Source organism: Pristiophorus japonicus, chromosome 9 (assembly GCF_044704955.1).
Source record: "Pristiophorus japonicus isolate sPriJap1 chromosome 9, sPriJap1.hap1, whole genome shotgun sequence".
NCBI classification, from domain to species: Eukaryota; Metazoa; Chordata; class Chondrichthyes; family Pristiophoridae; genus Pristiophorus; species Pristiophorus japonicus.
This window is the reverse complement of record NC_091985.1, coordinates 70,480,924-70,493,445: the sequence shown is the minus strand read 5'-3', so window position 1 is coordinate 70,493,445 and position 12,522 is coordinate 70,480,924. Positions and strand designations below refer to the sequence as shown.

Below are 12,522 nucleotides of genomic sequence, written 5' to 3'. Positions count from 1 at the left end.
GGGGGAGAAAGAAAAATGATGTGATAAATGAATGTCTCATGTTGATGAAATATACCATAGAATGCCTGCAAACTGATTTCTATTTTAGCTGCAAACAATATTTTTTTCAGCCAAGCAAATAAACAAACTTGTGATCTAAGTGCAGAATCTTTTAGTTTAAAAAAAAATCTGCAGAAGAGATTTTCATTCTGTATCACTGGCTAGTATTTCTGGAACATATTAATCCATTTTTTACACCATGATAGCAAGACGAGCAGTCCATGCATGTTTCACGCCGAGTTAAGGGTTCATGATCGCATTATCTCATGGTGGACATCGTATATTACATATGGAGGGAGAGTGATTCCCTCTGCTCACACTGTTGCTGCTTTTTCCACACAATATTAATCATATTTACTGATATGCCATCATTAAAAAATTATGTAAGTTCTCGAAAATATTTTTCCTTGCACGACAATTTTGTGATTTTCTACCATCAGTGAGACAAAAAACATCAATTAGTCAAACCAGTGCTATGCAGCCGTTTTTTTTAAAAAAGATGAGGAGCAATTAAACAACTTAATGTGAATGTCACTTTTGTAGATGTAAACAAAGCTGCTTGGTATTCCCCTTACAGTGACAATTCTACCATAAACTTTGCTTTTACCTTTGAGAATGTATGTTTCAATTTGACTTGTTGATTACATATCAAAGTTAACCAATGTTATACAGATAATAAATTACAATGATTTCATTGGCTACAATGTGAAATACAAATCTTACTGGCCAATTATTTAAGAGTTGTATCCTGATCATTTTCTCTGATGACCATTGAGAACTTTAGCCACTACTGCAGAACCTATACATAATACAGGTATAATGTACTTTCTATTTTCTGTGGTGCTCCTGAGGTAAATTTTACAATAAGAATTTAGGCCTGCAGTAGTACCTTGCCAAAAACAGACATGCCAGTGAATGCAAACTTTAACATGGATCATTTTATTCCCCAACTATATTGGATTACCAGCAACAGAACTATATAGTCAAATCAAGTCAAAGGTTCCGATGAACGAATCAAGGCAACTAGGCATGAAACCACTACTTCCTTTTGCACTCTGACATTCCAGGTCAGAAAAGCAAGCTGGGTAATTGAACAGTTTGACCTGTGCACAAATTAGGGAAATGCAATGTTCAAGCAAATTAAAAATATTCACCATTAAAAGGAAAAGACAGACTTACTTGTTTCCTCAAATCAAAACAATTTCTAGAAACTGTTTAATGTACTGTCCATTGTCTACATTTTATTCTATCTTTTAATTCACGTTCATAAATACAATCATTAAATTAAATTCCTAACAATACATGAAATACATTTACTGTTGTGCATACAAACAGCAACACATCATACCATTAATATAATTGCAAGTACTGCTGCAATTACATAAATGACTATAAAGTGTGATCAATTGCCTTTTGAGGATGTAAAATAGTTTTATTTGTCTCAGCCATGTAAAGCTTTATAAGCTAGTTTGTACTATATACGTATATTAGTCTAATAAAAGCCATCATCTTGTCTCTAACTACTGTCCAACCGAAGTGGGTGTACTATTTCCCTTGTCTAAATTATTTCTAATCTAAATTCATAAATATAGAAATTATTTTCTTAATCCATCATTCATGGCTCATTTCATTTGCAGGCGACAGCTATGCATTACATTTCTCCATTGAATAACTGTATACAAATGTTTTGTGACCTATAAGATTATCAGTATGAATATAAAGATAGATATAATAATTCAGCACTAAATATTAAAGAGGACCTCCTTTTGCTGGCTAGCCATGAGTGTGGCATGTGAACGACAAATTGACTTTTTATATTTAGCAATATTCAGTCCACATTCAAAACTAGGGGGGGGGCACGAGGGAAAGAGATAAGTTTACTGCATTAGTAAAAGGCAGACAAGCTATAAAGTTATCTTTAAAGCATTTCAATGCTATTATTGTGTATCTGTGTGTGTGTGTGTGCGGTGGGGGGGGGGGGGGGTCGGCGCGGTGGGGAGATAGGTAACATTAGAGAATGTGTAAAGAAACAAAATGAGTAATTTCATAATGCTGTATTTGCAATTAAATACAATTACACAAAGTATAGAAAATGAATTAACATTATGGGATGAGCTTGCCAATGCCACAAAAATCTTATTAACTAAAAATGGTTTCCATATTTTTCAAACATAACAACAATGATTTTACCCCCAGAATTATTATGCAATAAGTCAAGCTGAAGATATTCAATGGTAGAAATAAAGGGGTGGGAATCAGCAGACCTCCATTGTGAGTTAACCATCCCAGCATTGTGAGGAACAATAAATTTCAACAGAATGAAAAGGGAAGCTTGACTGCTTCTTTTATCATATAGTAGAGAGGAAATCATAATTGAGTTTCACCAGGAGTTTATGAGCTGATTTCAGAATCAAGTTTCTAAGTGATTTCTGTACGCTGCAAATATTTTAAAACAGCAAAATAAGTTAGATGCATTTCATTTTGACAAATTTACTTACACCCAGAATATTATGATATGAAATACTAAAAGTCAGTCTCCCAATCGTGGGTTTGACACTTGGGGTTGACTATTATTTAGACTTGCTTGCCTCAGTTGGATGGGTTTTGTCAATTTTCAAATAAAGTGCCAGATCAGCTTTTTTTGCGGGGGGCGGGGGGTGAAGAGGGGAGACAGGTAAGCTATTGGGCAGAAGAAAAATACTGAGTAGAAATCCAGCCTGAAATGTTTATTCAGTTGGTAGATCAGAACATGGTATTGACAGCAGTTTTGGGAAAATCAGCAGCCATCATACTGGAGGATATGCAGTTCATGCAAGTTATGGTCTCATGTATTTCTCTTTAATATAATTTTACTTTGCTTCTTATTTATAATTCTGATGTGATTTCAATGTGGCATGACTGTAAAGGATAACTATGTTGATGGATAATGTGACAATCTGTATGTCATATTTCTTTATGGCGATGATGTGGGGTTGCACTGATGAACTCATTGTATTCTGCGAATAAGGAAAGTCACATTTAAAAATTCAAAATCACTTGTGGGAGAGGGCTACTATGTTGCATCATAGAAGCAATACAAGATTTACATTACAAAGATTTTATAATATACTTCCAACATTTTTTTTTACATATACAGTTTCTAAAAGGGCAGAATACATGCATGAGAAAAAGTGATATTTAATGACATAATGTCAGTGCAGGCCATATGTTTCACTGTGTAAAATATTTGAAATTAAAAAAAATTGTTAACATTTATTTCTTGACCTAATCACAAAATTCCTTGATGTTTGTAGTCTGCAAAAAGTTAGCAAAAGAAAAACTTATTTGCAACAGCCAGTCCTCATGGTTAATTAGTGTAGAAACACAGTTCAGTTAAATATCTGAAATTGATCAATGCATTTGATTGAGTAAACTACTGTCTATATTCCAATTGAAACTGATTTTCCACAACTTCACATTTATCAAAGGAGATCAATTGTCCAGGCTCCAGTAAATGTTTTTCATGCTGAAATCATTTATCTGCTTTCATTACGGTGCGAGATGATTTTCTCATCAATCTCCATGATCAATTTATCATTGTACCTGTAAATCAAGATTTGTCTCATAAATTAATTTCTACATAAATTATTTCCAGGTACAAAAACATTGCATTTGCAAGAAAGAACTGAGGCCCAATTTTTGATACACGGCATGTAGAAAAACTTTGAAGTATATTTTAGTGAGCTGTCCTTTTTATTGTCCGTGTGTAATAGCATTTTGGCAGCAGCACTGTTGCTATCAGTTACAATACTGTAGAATTAAAGTGCAAGCTAGTAACTACCCCTGATTGAGCAGAGTTTCATAATGCAGGTGATGAGAGCAATTACTTTTTTGATATAGATTTTACTTTTTTATACTAAACAGGGTTCCGTTTGTAAATTACAATATTTCCCATTTATGTCCTTTCTTGGAATATACTCGTACCATAGTGCAATTCAGTGTTCATTTCATGTTTTCTCTATACTGAATACTGTACTGTGAAAAGACTTTCCAAATAAACTCACTTGAATGCAACACACCATATAAGTTTTTTTTCCTTTATCCCACTAGCACAAGTAAACATTTTTCTCCAATTTTGGCATATTAAATTAAGGAAATCAATTCACCTCCAACCGGATTTGAATCTAGACCAGACAGATCATTCTCTGATTCTTATGAGAAGTCTTACAAGCAGCAAACTTTTTTCTTTAAATGTTACTACTGCAAAACTTCATTTTAAACTGGTGAGATGCAAACTAGTTTATCTAATCATGAATTTCTTTCAGGACTCTGAATTCTCTTACTGAAATTTGAATTTGATACACTGGATGTGTTGAAATCTCATGAGTTTCCAACATTGTACTGAACATGGATGGCATTATTGAGCATGAAATATTCCCCCAAAGTACATTTAAGTTATATTTGAATTAAAAGTCCACATGGGAATACCACAGAAGAAGCAGTTCTAATGGCATGACTTGAAATAAATAACCTCATGATTCACAACTGTCTCAAAATTATCTTCTCCCACAAAAAAACATTCATCTTCAAGAGATTACTGTCTATTGTATACCATACTTGTAGTTGTAATTCTGAAAATGTTTTCTATTGTAGTGTATGTGTCAGAACATTTTAGTACAGAAAGAAATGAAACATAAGAGGGCCAATTCTTTGATGATGCACTCAAGCACACCCATGAATTCTGTGTGTGTGTTGTAGATTTGTGGAGGTTGGCCCCAGCACTTAAATCACTGTGTTCCTGATTCTGCGGTTAAAATTATTGTTTCTTTGGAGGTTTGTAGACCTTCTATCCCCGAATTTAATGCAGATGAAGTTTAATTTGTCCCATAATGAATTCCTAGTGCTTTTTTTCCCACAGAACCCGAACAGTCATTTGAGAATTGGCTTGCTTGGACCTGATGTGGACTACCTGAAGTGATTCGCGGCTGGGGAGGATTGAAAAGTAGGGAAGTTATGCTAAACCTGTATTGAACCTTGGTTAGATTACATTTAGAGTACTGCGTTTCCACTTGTGGGGAAGAGCATAACTAGAGGCCATCAATATAAGATCGTCATCAAGAAATCTAACAGGGAATTCAGAAGAAAATTCTTTACAAAAAGAGTGGTGATAATGTGGAACTCGCTACCACACGGAGTGGTTGAAGCGAATCGTATAGATGCATTTAAGGGGAGGCTAGACAAGCATGTGAGGGAGAAGGGAATAGAGGGTTATGCCGATATATTTAGATAAGGAAAGACAGAAGGCTCCAGTGGAGCATAAACGCCAGCATGGACTGGTTGGGCTGAATGGCCTGTTTCTGTGCTGTATATCCTCTATGATTTACAAGGTGTGGCAGAGGGATCCACTGCTCTCTCTTTTCATGTTGTGGCTATGTAGATGTGCCAACATGGAGGGGACCAGACAGTAACTGCTATGCTTCCCAGCTTGGAGTTCCTTCTATTGGCAGGCTTCTCAATGCAATGCCAGTGTCATTAGACTCTACTTACATATTGAGCCCTCAACCAAAGGATGAACAAATGTTTGAAGGCACTGTAAACATGAGATCTTGTCTCTCATTTCTGCAGAATATAGCAAATTAAGTGCTTGGAATTTTTAATCAAAAAAGCAATTGGAATAACACAGACTGAATGGGATTTACATAGCGCCTTTCACGATCACCGGACGTCTCAAAGCGCTTTACAGGCAATGAAGTACTTTTGGAGTGTAGTCACTGTTGTAATGTGGGAAACATTACACAAACAAAACATCACTTTTTTTGCAACCTTTTTTGGTATTAATCTTGAGCTGGGAAAGTGAGTTTCATCCATTTACTCTACATTATGTTGATTGGACACAGCTTGAATCATGTGTACAGTCAGTGTACAAGTCAGCGCCTATGGCTACCTGGCTTATTAAACGCATCAGGTCCAAATTATTATGGTGAACTTCACACATTGTTCATGAAATCTGAACACTGGTGCAGCATTCCTACTGCCGATGGAGAAAGAGCCATTTTCATACTAATGGAGACAGAGCTTATCCATATTGCTTAATAAGAATGAAACTTCCATACCTTTATCGTGGTTATGAACTGGTTTCATTCTTGCTAACAATGAGTAATAAATTTTCCTTTCAATAGTATGAAACTGACCATTCTCAATTTGTAGAGGAAGTAGGTAAGATACAGATAAGCAAAATAAAATAAAAAAAATAAATTAAATGAAGAGGCAAAAAAGTAGAAGGGAAACAAAACGTATTTTCACATGCCAGGTGATGACTCGAACCAGGCAGCAACCACTACTGTTGCAGTTTACCAAAATCCTCGTGACAATTGTGATGCAGTGTTTTACATGGTACCTGTATGCTAGTATTCATCAGATTCCTCAGCACTGTATCCCACCTCTGTCAGGTATATTTACTGTGGTTAATGTGAGGAATATCAGTACTTAGGAGTGGACCATTTTTTTACATTTGGCTGTGTCAGTATCAACCATTTCCAGGCCAGGTCCAGAATAAAGGCCTCAATTTTGGCTCAGCCTGTTTTTCGGCACATTTACCGGAGTTGTGCCGCTTTTCTCCGTTCTGAAGTGCGGTGAAAAATATTGTTGCCACTTTGGCCGCTGTCCGGCCTCTTCCCTGTAGTCGCGCAGCGTGGCCAGTTGAGTCGGGGGTGGAGCCAGCGTTCTGCGCCGAAAACTGCCGGGACGTCTGCACATGCGCAGTGGAGTCCACTGGTGATGTCCGTGCATGTGCAGTCGCTCCTCACCCCCAGCTTCTCGGTTTGTTTGCTGCAGCCTCTCTGTTAATTTGCTTGCTGCAGCCGCTCTGTGGGCCCCGATGCCGGCCAGTTGAATTGCTCCAGCCCCTAGCCCTGGCCAAGTGACCTCCCGGTGCGATCGATCTCTTAGAAATCGCACCGGGAGGCCACTCGGCCAGGGCTAGGGGTGGGCGGGCAAGAGAACTGATAGAAATCATCGGCAGGCAGGAGCACTATCTGTTCTGCTGCCCGCCCACCCCTAGCCCTGGCCTAGTGGCCTCCCGCACCGGCCGGCCCGCTGCCTTCCCGGGCCCAGTTTGAAGATGAAAGTGGGACTTACTTCAATTTTTTAGTTCTTACTGAATTCTTAGAACTTTTTGTTTGCAAGGTTTGGTGGTTTGTAAGGTTTGGTGGTTTAGGTGCAGGTCCTCTCCACTTCCCTTCCGACCACTATCCCAGGCTGAATGGCCTCCGATGTACCTACCTGCGCCGATTTCTTTATCTCTCTGCAATGGTTTTCTCAAGTGGCCACATATGCTGGCCTAAGTATAAATGGAGTAACTATTAGTTGGCCAAAGTTGCCTAAATGGCCAGAACTTGTGTAGGTGGCTGGTAACGCCCTCTTTTGAGAAAAAAAAATAACCTAAAAAAATCGTAACGAACTCAGTTACGTTAGTGCAAATTGATTGGGGAAAGTGGGGATTTTTAAGTAATGCCAGAAAAACCAAGTTACTCCAAAAAAAACGGAGCAACTCCTGGCCAAAATTGAGCCCAAAGTTACTTTTAGTTTGAGACAAAATTGAGGAAGATTTCTCTGTGTACTATGTGTACTGAAGTTAGAAATGCATTCTTGCTTAATTTTTTTTCTGGTTTCATTACACATAGTAGACAGAGGAATTTTCACTGCATATGCCATAATCTCCCAACCTCAGAAAAGTACTTTCTTCTGCATCAGTAAAACATTTCCACTTGCAATGCCATTTTTGTGGTCCAGAATTCTGAGATTGCCAATTCAGTGCAGAATGATTGCAGTTTTGTTTAGCAGAATTGTCTCAACTAGAAACTAGGTTAGACTTTTTAAAATACATTCTTAGGATGTGGATGTCACTGCCTAGGCCAGCATATGCTGCCCATCTCTAGCTGCCCTGAGAAAGTGGCAATGGGACTTCTTAAATCGCTGCAGTAACAGTTTGGCACAACTGAATGGCTTGCTCCTGGTACAGTGGTTCCAAACAATCAATTTTAAATGTATTTAAAAATATGTATTTATCACTTCCTATTTAAACTCCTGGTTGCCCACATGTCAAGTTTTTGAATGCAGTCACTAAGCGCTAAGCACTTTCAGATTGGGAAAAAAGAAAAATGAATGGGGGAGTTCACTCCCTTCAACAAGATGAATTCAGATAAAGGAGGATCTTTAGCTTTTTTTAATCTTATCCTTCTGGAATACCAAATGGTATAGCATTTGCCATTACATCATTTAGCTATTTCTTAATGGAGTTCTTTGCCTTGGCCCCAACCATGTCTTGGTATATCTGAAAGTAATACTTTTGGTTGACTATATCTATTTATATACAACCACAAGCTACCTTTTGTGATGTCTCTTTTCAAGGCTAAAGATTCCAAGCTTATTTTACATTTTTCCTCATACCTCTTCCCTCTGACAATGGATATCAACTTCATTGTTAGTGGCCAGAAGTATCTGGAGTGCTCCAGACTGACCAGGGCATTGTACAGCTTCAGCAATAGCTTCTGAGGATCGGACTTCAACTTATTTGGCAACATAACCCTAGCATGGCTGCTCGTTATCAGTTCAAAAATGATACTGGCAGAGAGCAGGAGCCATCTTGGCTGGGGAATGGTGCTAGATGGAAGGCTATTTTGCATTAATAAGGCAGTTTCCAAGGGGAACAAATTATAATCTGTCATATACATTATCTCCCAGTGAGAAATTCTGGTGTAAGAAACTGTCCCATATAGAAACCTTATCAAGATCATAAAAAAAGCACCTCACAAGGAGGAAACCGTGGTTTGAGGCATCAGTTGACAATGGATTCAAACTTGGGTCACAGGGTTGTGAGGCAAGTGTTTTAACTGGTGTGTGACTGCATCGTTGTCTTAAACAATTATCTGTAGCTGTCCTACTGTCAGATATCAAAGCCTATTTTGTGTCTTATGCCAGAGGTTAGTGTTTACCAAGCCAGAATGTCCTGCAGACCACTGATGTCATTTAACATTATCTAGATACTGATGAGGTTAGAGAAGAAATTCTGCTAAAATGGCACTCGTTTTTAATGAGTTTGCTGTATGTCATTTGCGACTTAATTGTCCTAATACTGTGCATAAAAATAATTGTTAAGTGAATACAATATGTGTCCTTGGTGCACACAATGAGCTGACCTAACCTTATAACAAAGGAATTATAAATGACTGAATGAATCAGGGCTGTGAATTGCATAAATACAGTCACTCTGACATACATACAATAGGTTATTCATGTAATGTAAATGCTGAGAAGTGTCAGTATCTTTTTCATTGTCTATTTTTATGAATAGGATTAAGTGTGGGCACATACATCCATGGTGACAAAGCAATACCCAATGGAATCTAGCAACAGGGTTGGATATATACCACTGCTAAAACACGAGCTGGAGATCACCAGTTTTTGTGACCACTTTCCATTTAACAAACATGTACACACGTTCACATAGTCTTTATACATACTTGTATTTGTTTTATAGATTAAGTACTTTTATAATATTGGCCCTGAAATTCCGATGCCCCGGGTCCATATAAAGTTTCTACAGACCCGGGAAGGCATTGGAAAAGCCGGTTTTCAGCGTGCAATGCGCATGCGTTGAAAACCGGCTTTTCTGATCTGTCAAGCTGGTATTTACGCATATCTTGCCCAGCAAATGTCCTCAAAAATCTTGCGCCTGATAAAAGTAGACGCATAGCCTACTTTTACAGGTGCAAGTGTTTTAAAACACACTAAAACATGATAAAATAAAATGTTAAAAACATATTTTATTGTTAAAAACTCTTCCCACTATGGTAAGTTTATTTTTAACCATAATTAAAAAAACTTTAAGAAATCAGGAAAATATACATATATATTTTTATAAGACATTAATAACTTTAATTTCAATTAATTTTAAATATATGTGGTCTGTTTTTTATTTTTTATTATTGTGTGTTTGTTTTTTTTCCCAGTATCTCGTAGATACGGAGTTCTCAGTGCTATTAATTGGGAACCTGTGAAATACGCACCTGATTGACTGAGCAGTCACACGTGACTACATATTCTGCGTGGGAACCCTCAGGATGGGAGCACGCTTCGCAGCGCGGGAAGAGAAGGCCTCCCCACCGGAATCCAGGGCACCTCCTAGACCAGCAGGTACTTTCGTAAAAGTTCTCCGGTCAGGAGGCAATTGCCCCGTGGGAAGCCTCCGAACGGAATTTTCGGGCCATTATTAAGTAACATTAAACTGTTAATTTTAGTACCAACAGCTATTACATTATCGCTAACTTTAACATCTTTCTATTTATCTATTTTGCTGAATGTTCTTGGGGAACTGGCTTGCAGGCGTCACTCAGCTTATCCTTTTGGAAACTGAATCAACAGATCAACATAGCACAGTTAGAACATAAGAATATAAGAAATAGGAACAGGAGTAGGCCACATGGCCCCTTGAGCCTGCTCCACCATTTAATACAATCATGGCTGATCCGATCATGGACTCAGGTCCACTTCCCTGCCCGATCCCCATAACCTCTTATCTGTCTATCTCTGTCTTAAGTTTATTCAATAACCGAGCTTCCACAGCTCTCTGAGGCAACGAATTCCACAGATTTACAACCCTCAGAGAAGAAATTCCTCATCTCAGTTTTAAATGGGCGGCCCCTTATTCTAAGATTATGCCCTCTAGTTCTAGTCTCCCACATCAGTGGAAACATCTTCTCTGCATCCACCTTGTCAAGCTCCCTCATAATTTTATACATTTCGATAAGATGACCTCTCATTCTTCTGAATTCGAATGAGTAGAGGCTCAACCTCCTCAACCTTTCCTCATAAGTCAACCCCCTCATCTCCAGAATCAACCTAGTGAACCTTCTCTGAACTGCCTCCTTTCGTAAATATGGAAACCAAAACTGTACGCAGTATTCCAGATGTGGCCTCACCAATACCATGTGTAACTGTAGCAAGTCTTCCCTGCTTTTACACTCATCCCCTTTGCAATAAAGGCCAAGATTCCATTGACCTTCCTGATCACTTGCTGTACCTGCATACTATCCTTTTGTGTTTCATGCACCAGAACCCCCAGGTCCCGCTGTACTGCAGCACTTTGCAATTTTTCTCCATTTAAATAATAACTTGCTCTTTGATTTTTTTTCTGCCAAAGTGCATAACCTCACACTTTCCAACATTATACTCCATCTGCCAAATTTTTGCCCACTCACTTAGCCTGTCTATGTTCTTTTGCGTGTTTTTTGCATCCTCCTCACACATTGCTTTACCTCCCATCTTTATATCATCAGCAAACTTGGCTACGTTACACTCAGTCACTTCTTCCAAGTCATTAATATAGATTGTAAATAGTTGGGGTCCCAGCACTGATCCCTACGGCACCCCACTAGTTACTGATTGCCAACCCGAGAATGTACCATTTATCCTGACTCACTGTTCTCTGTTAGTTAGCCAATCCTCTATCTATGCTAATAAAATACCCCCAACCCCGTGAACTTTTTTTTTGTGCAGTAACCTTTTATGTGGCACCTTGTCAAATGCCTACTAGAAGTCCAAATACACCACATTCACTGGTTTCCCTTTATCCACCCTGTTCGTCACATCATCAAAGAATTCCAGCAAGTTTGTCAAACATGCCTTCCCCTTTATAAATCCATGTTGACTGCCTGACTGAATTATGTTTTTCCAAATGTTCTGCTACTGCTTCTTTAATAATGGACTCCAACATTTTCCCAACCACAGATATTAGGCTAACTGGTCTATAGTTTCCTGTTTTTTGTCTGCCTCCTTTTTTAAATAGGGGTGTTACATTTGCAGTTTTCCAATCTGCTGGGACCTCCCCAGATTCCAGGGAATTTTGGTAAATTACAATCCCTGCCGCTACTTCTCTTAAGACCCGAGGATGCAAGCCATCAGGTCCAGGGGATTTATCCGCCTTTAGTCTCATTATCTTACTGATTACCACCTCCTTAGTGATTCCTCCCCCCTCTCCCCCACCCTGCTATAGCCCCTTGACTATCCATTGTTGGATATTTTTAGGGTCCTCTACCATAAAGACTGATACAAAATATTTGTTCAGAGTTTCTGCCATCTCCATGTTCCCCATCATTAATTCCCCGGTCTCGTCCTCTAAAGGACCACCATTTACTTTAGTTGAAATGACAAAAATCACCTAAGTAATGTGGTAATTCACTAGCTATTGATAATTCAGCTCAGTGAGATAGCCTCTTTAATGTATTTTAGTGTATATACAGTTGTCATAACTGTTGTTATATTGGCAAACATGTCGGACAATTTCCACACAGCAAGGTCCCACAAACAGCAATGAGATAAATGACCAATCTGTTCTGGCTGTTGTTGGTTGAGGGATGAATGTTCTTCTTGAAATAGTGCCATTGGATCACTTACAACAAATTGAATCTCACCTGAAAGAGAGCACCTGTGATAGTGCAGTTCTGA

The 12,522-nt window shown here is 38.4% G+C and overlaps 1 protein-coding gene across 2 annotated transcripts in view; it reads right to left on the bottom strand.

The window, feature by feature from the left end:
• Positions 1 to 12,522, bottom strand: part of gpatch2 (G patch domain containing 2) — a 360,444-nt gene that overhangs the window by 119,267 nt on the left and 228,655 nt on the right. The window lies entirely within an intron of this gene.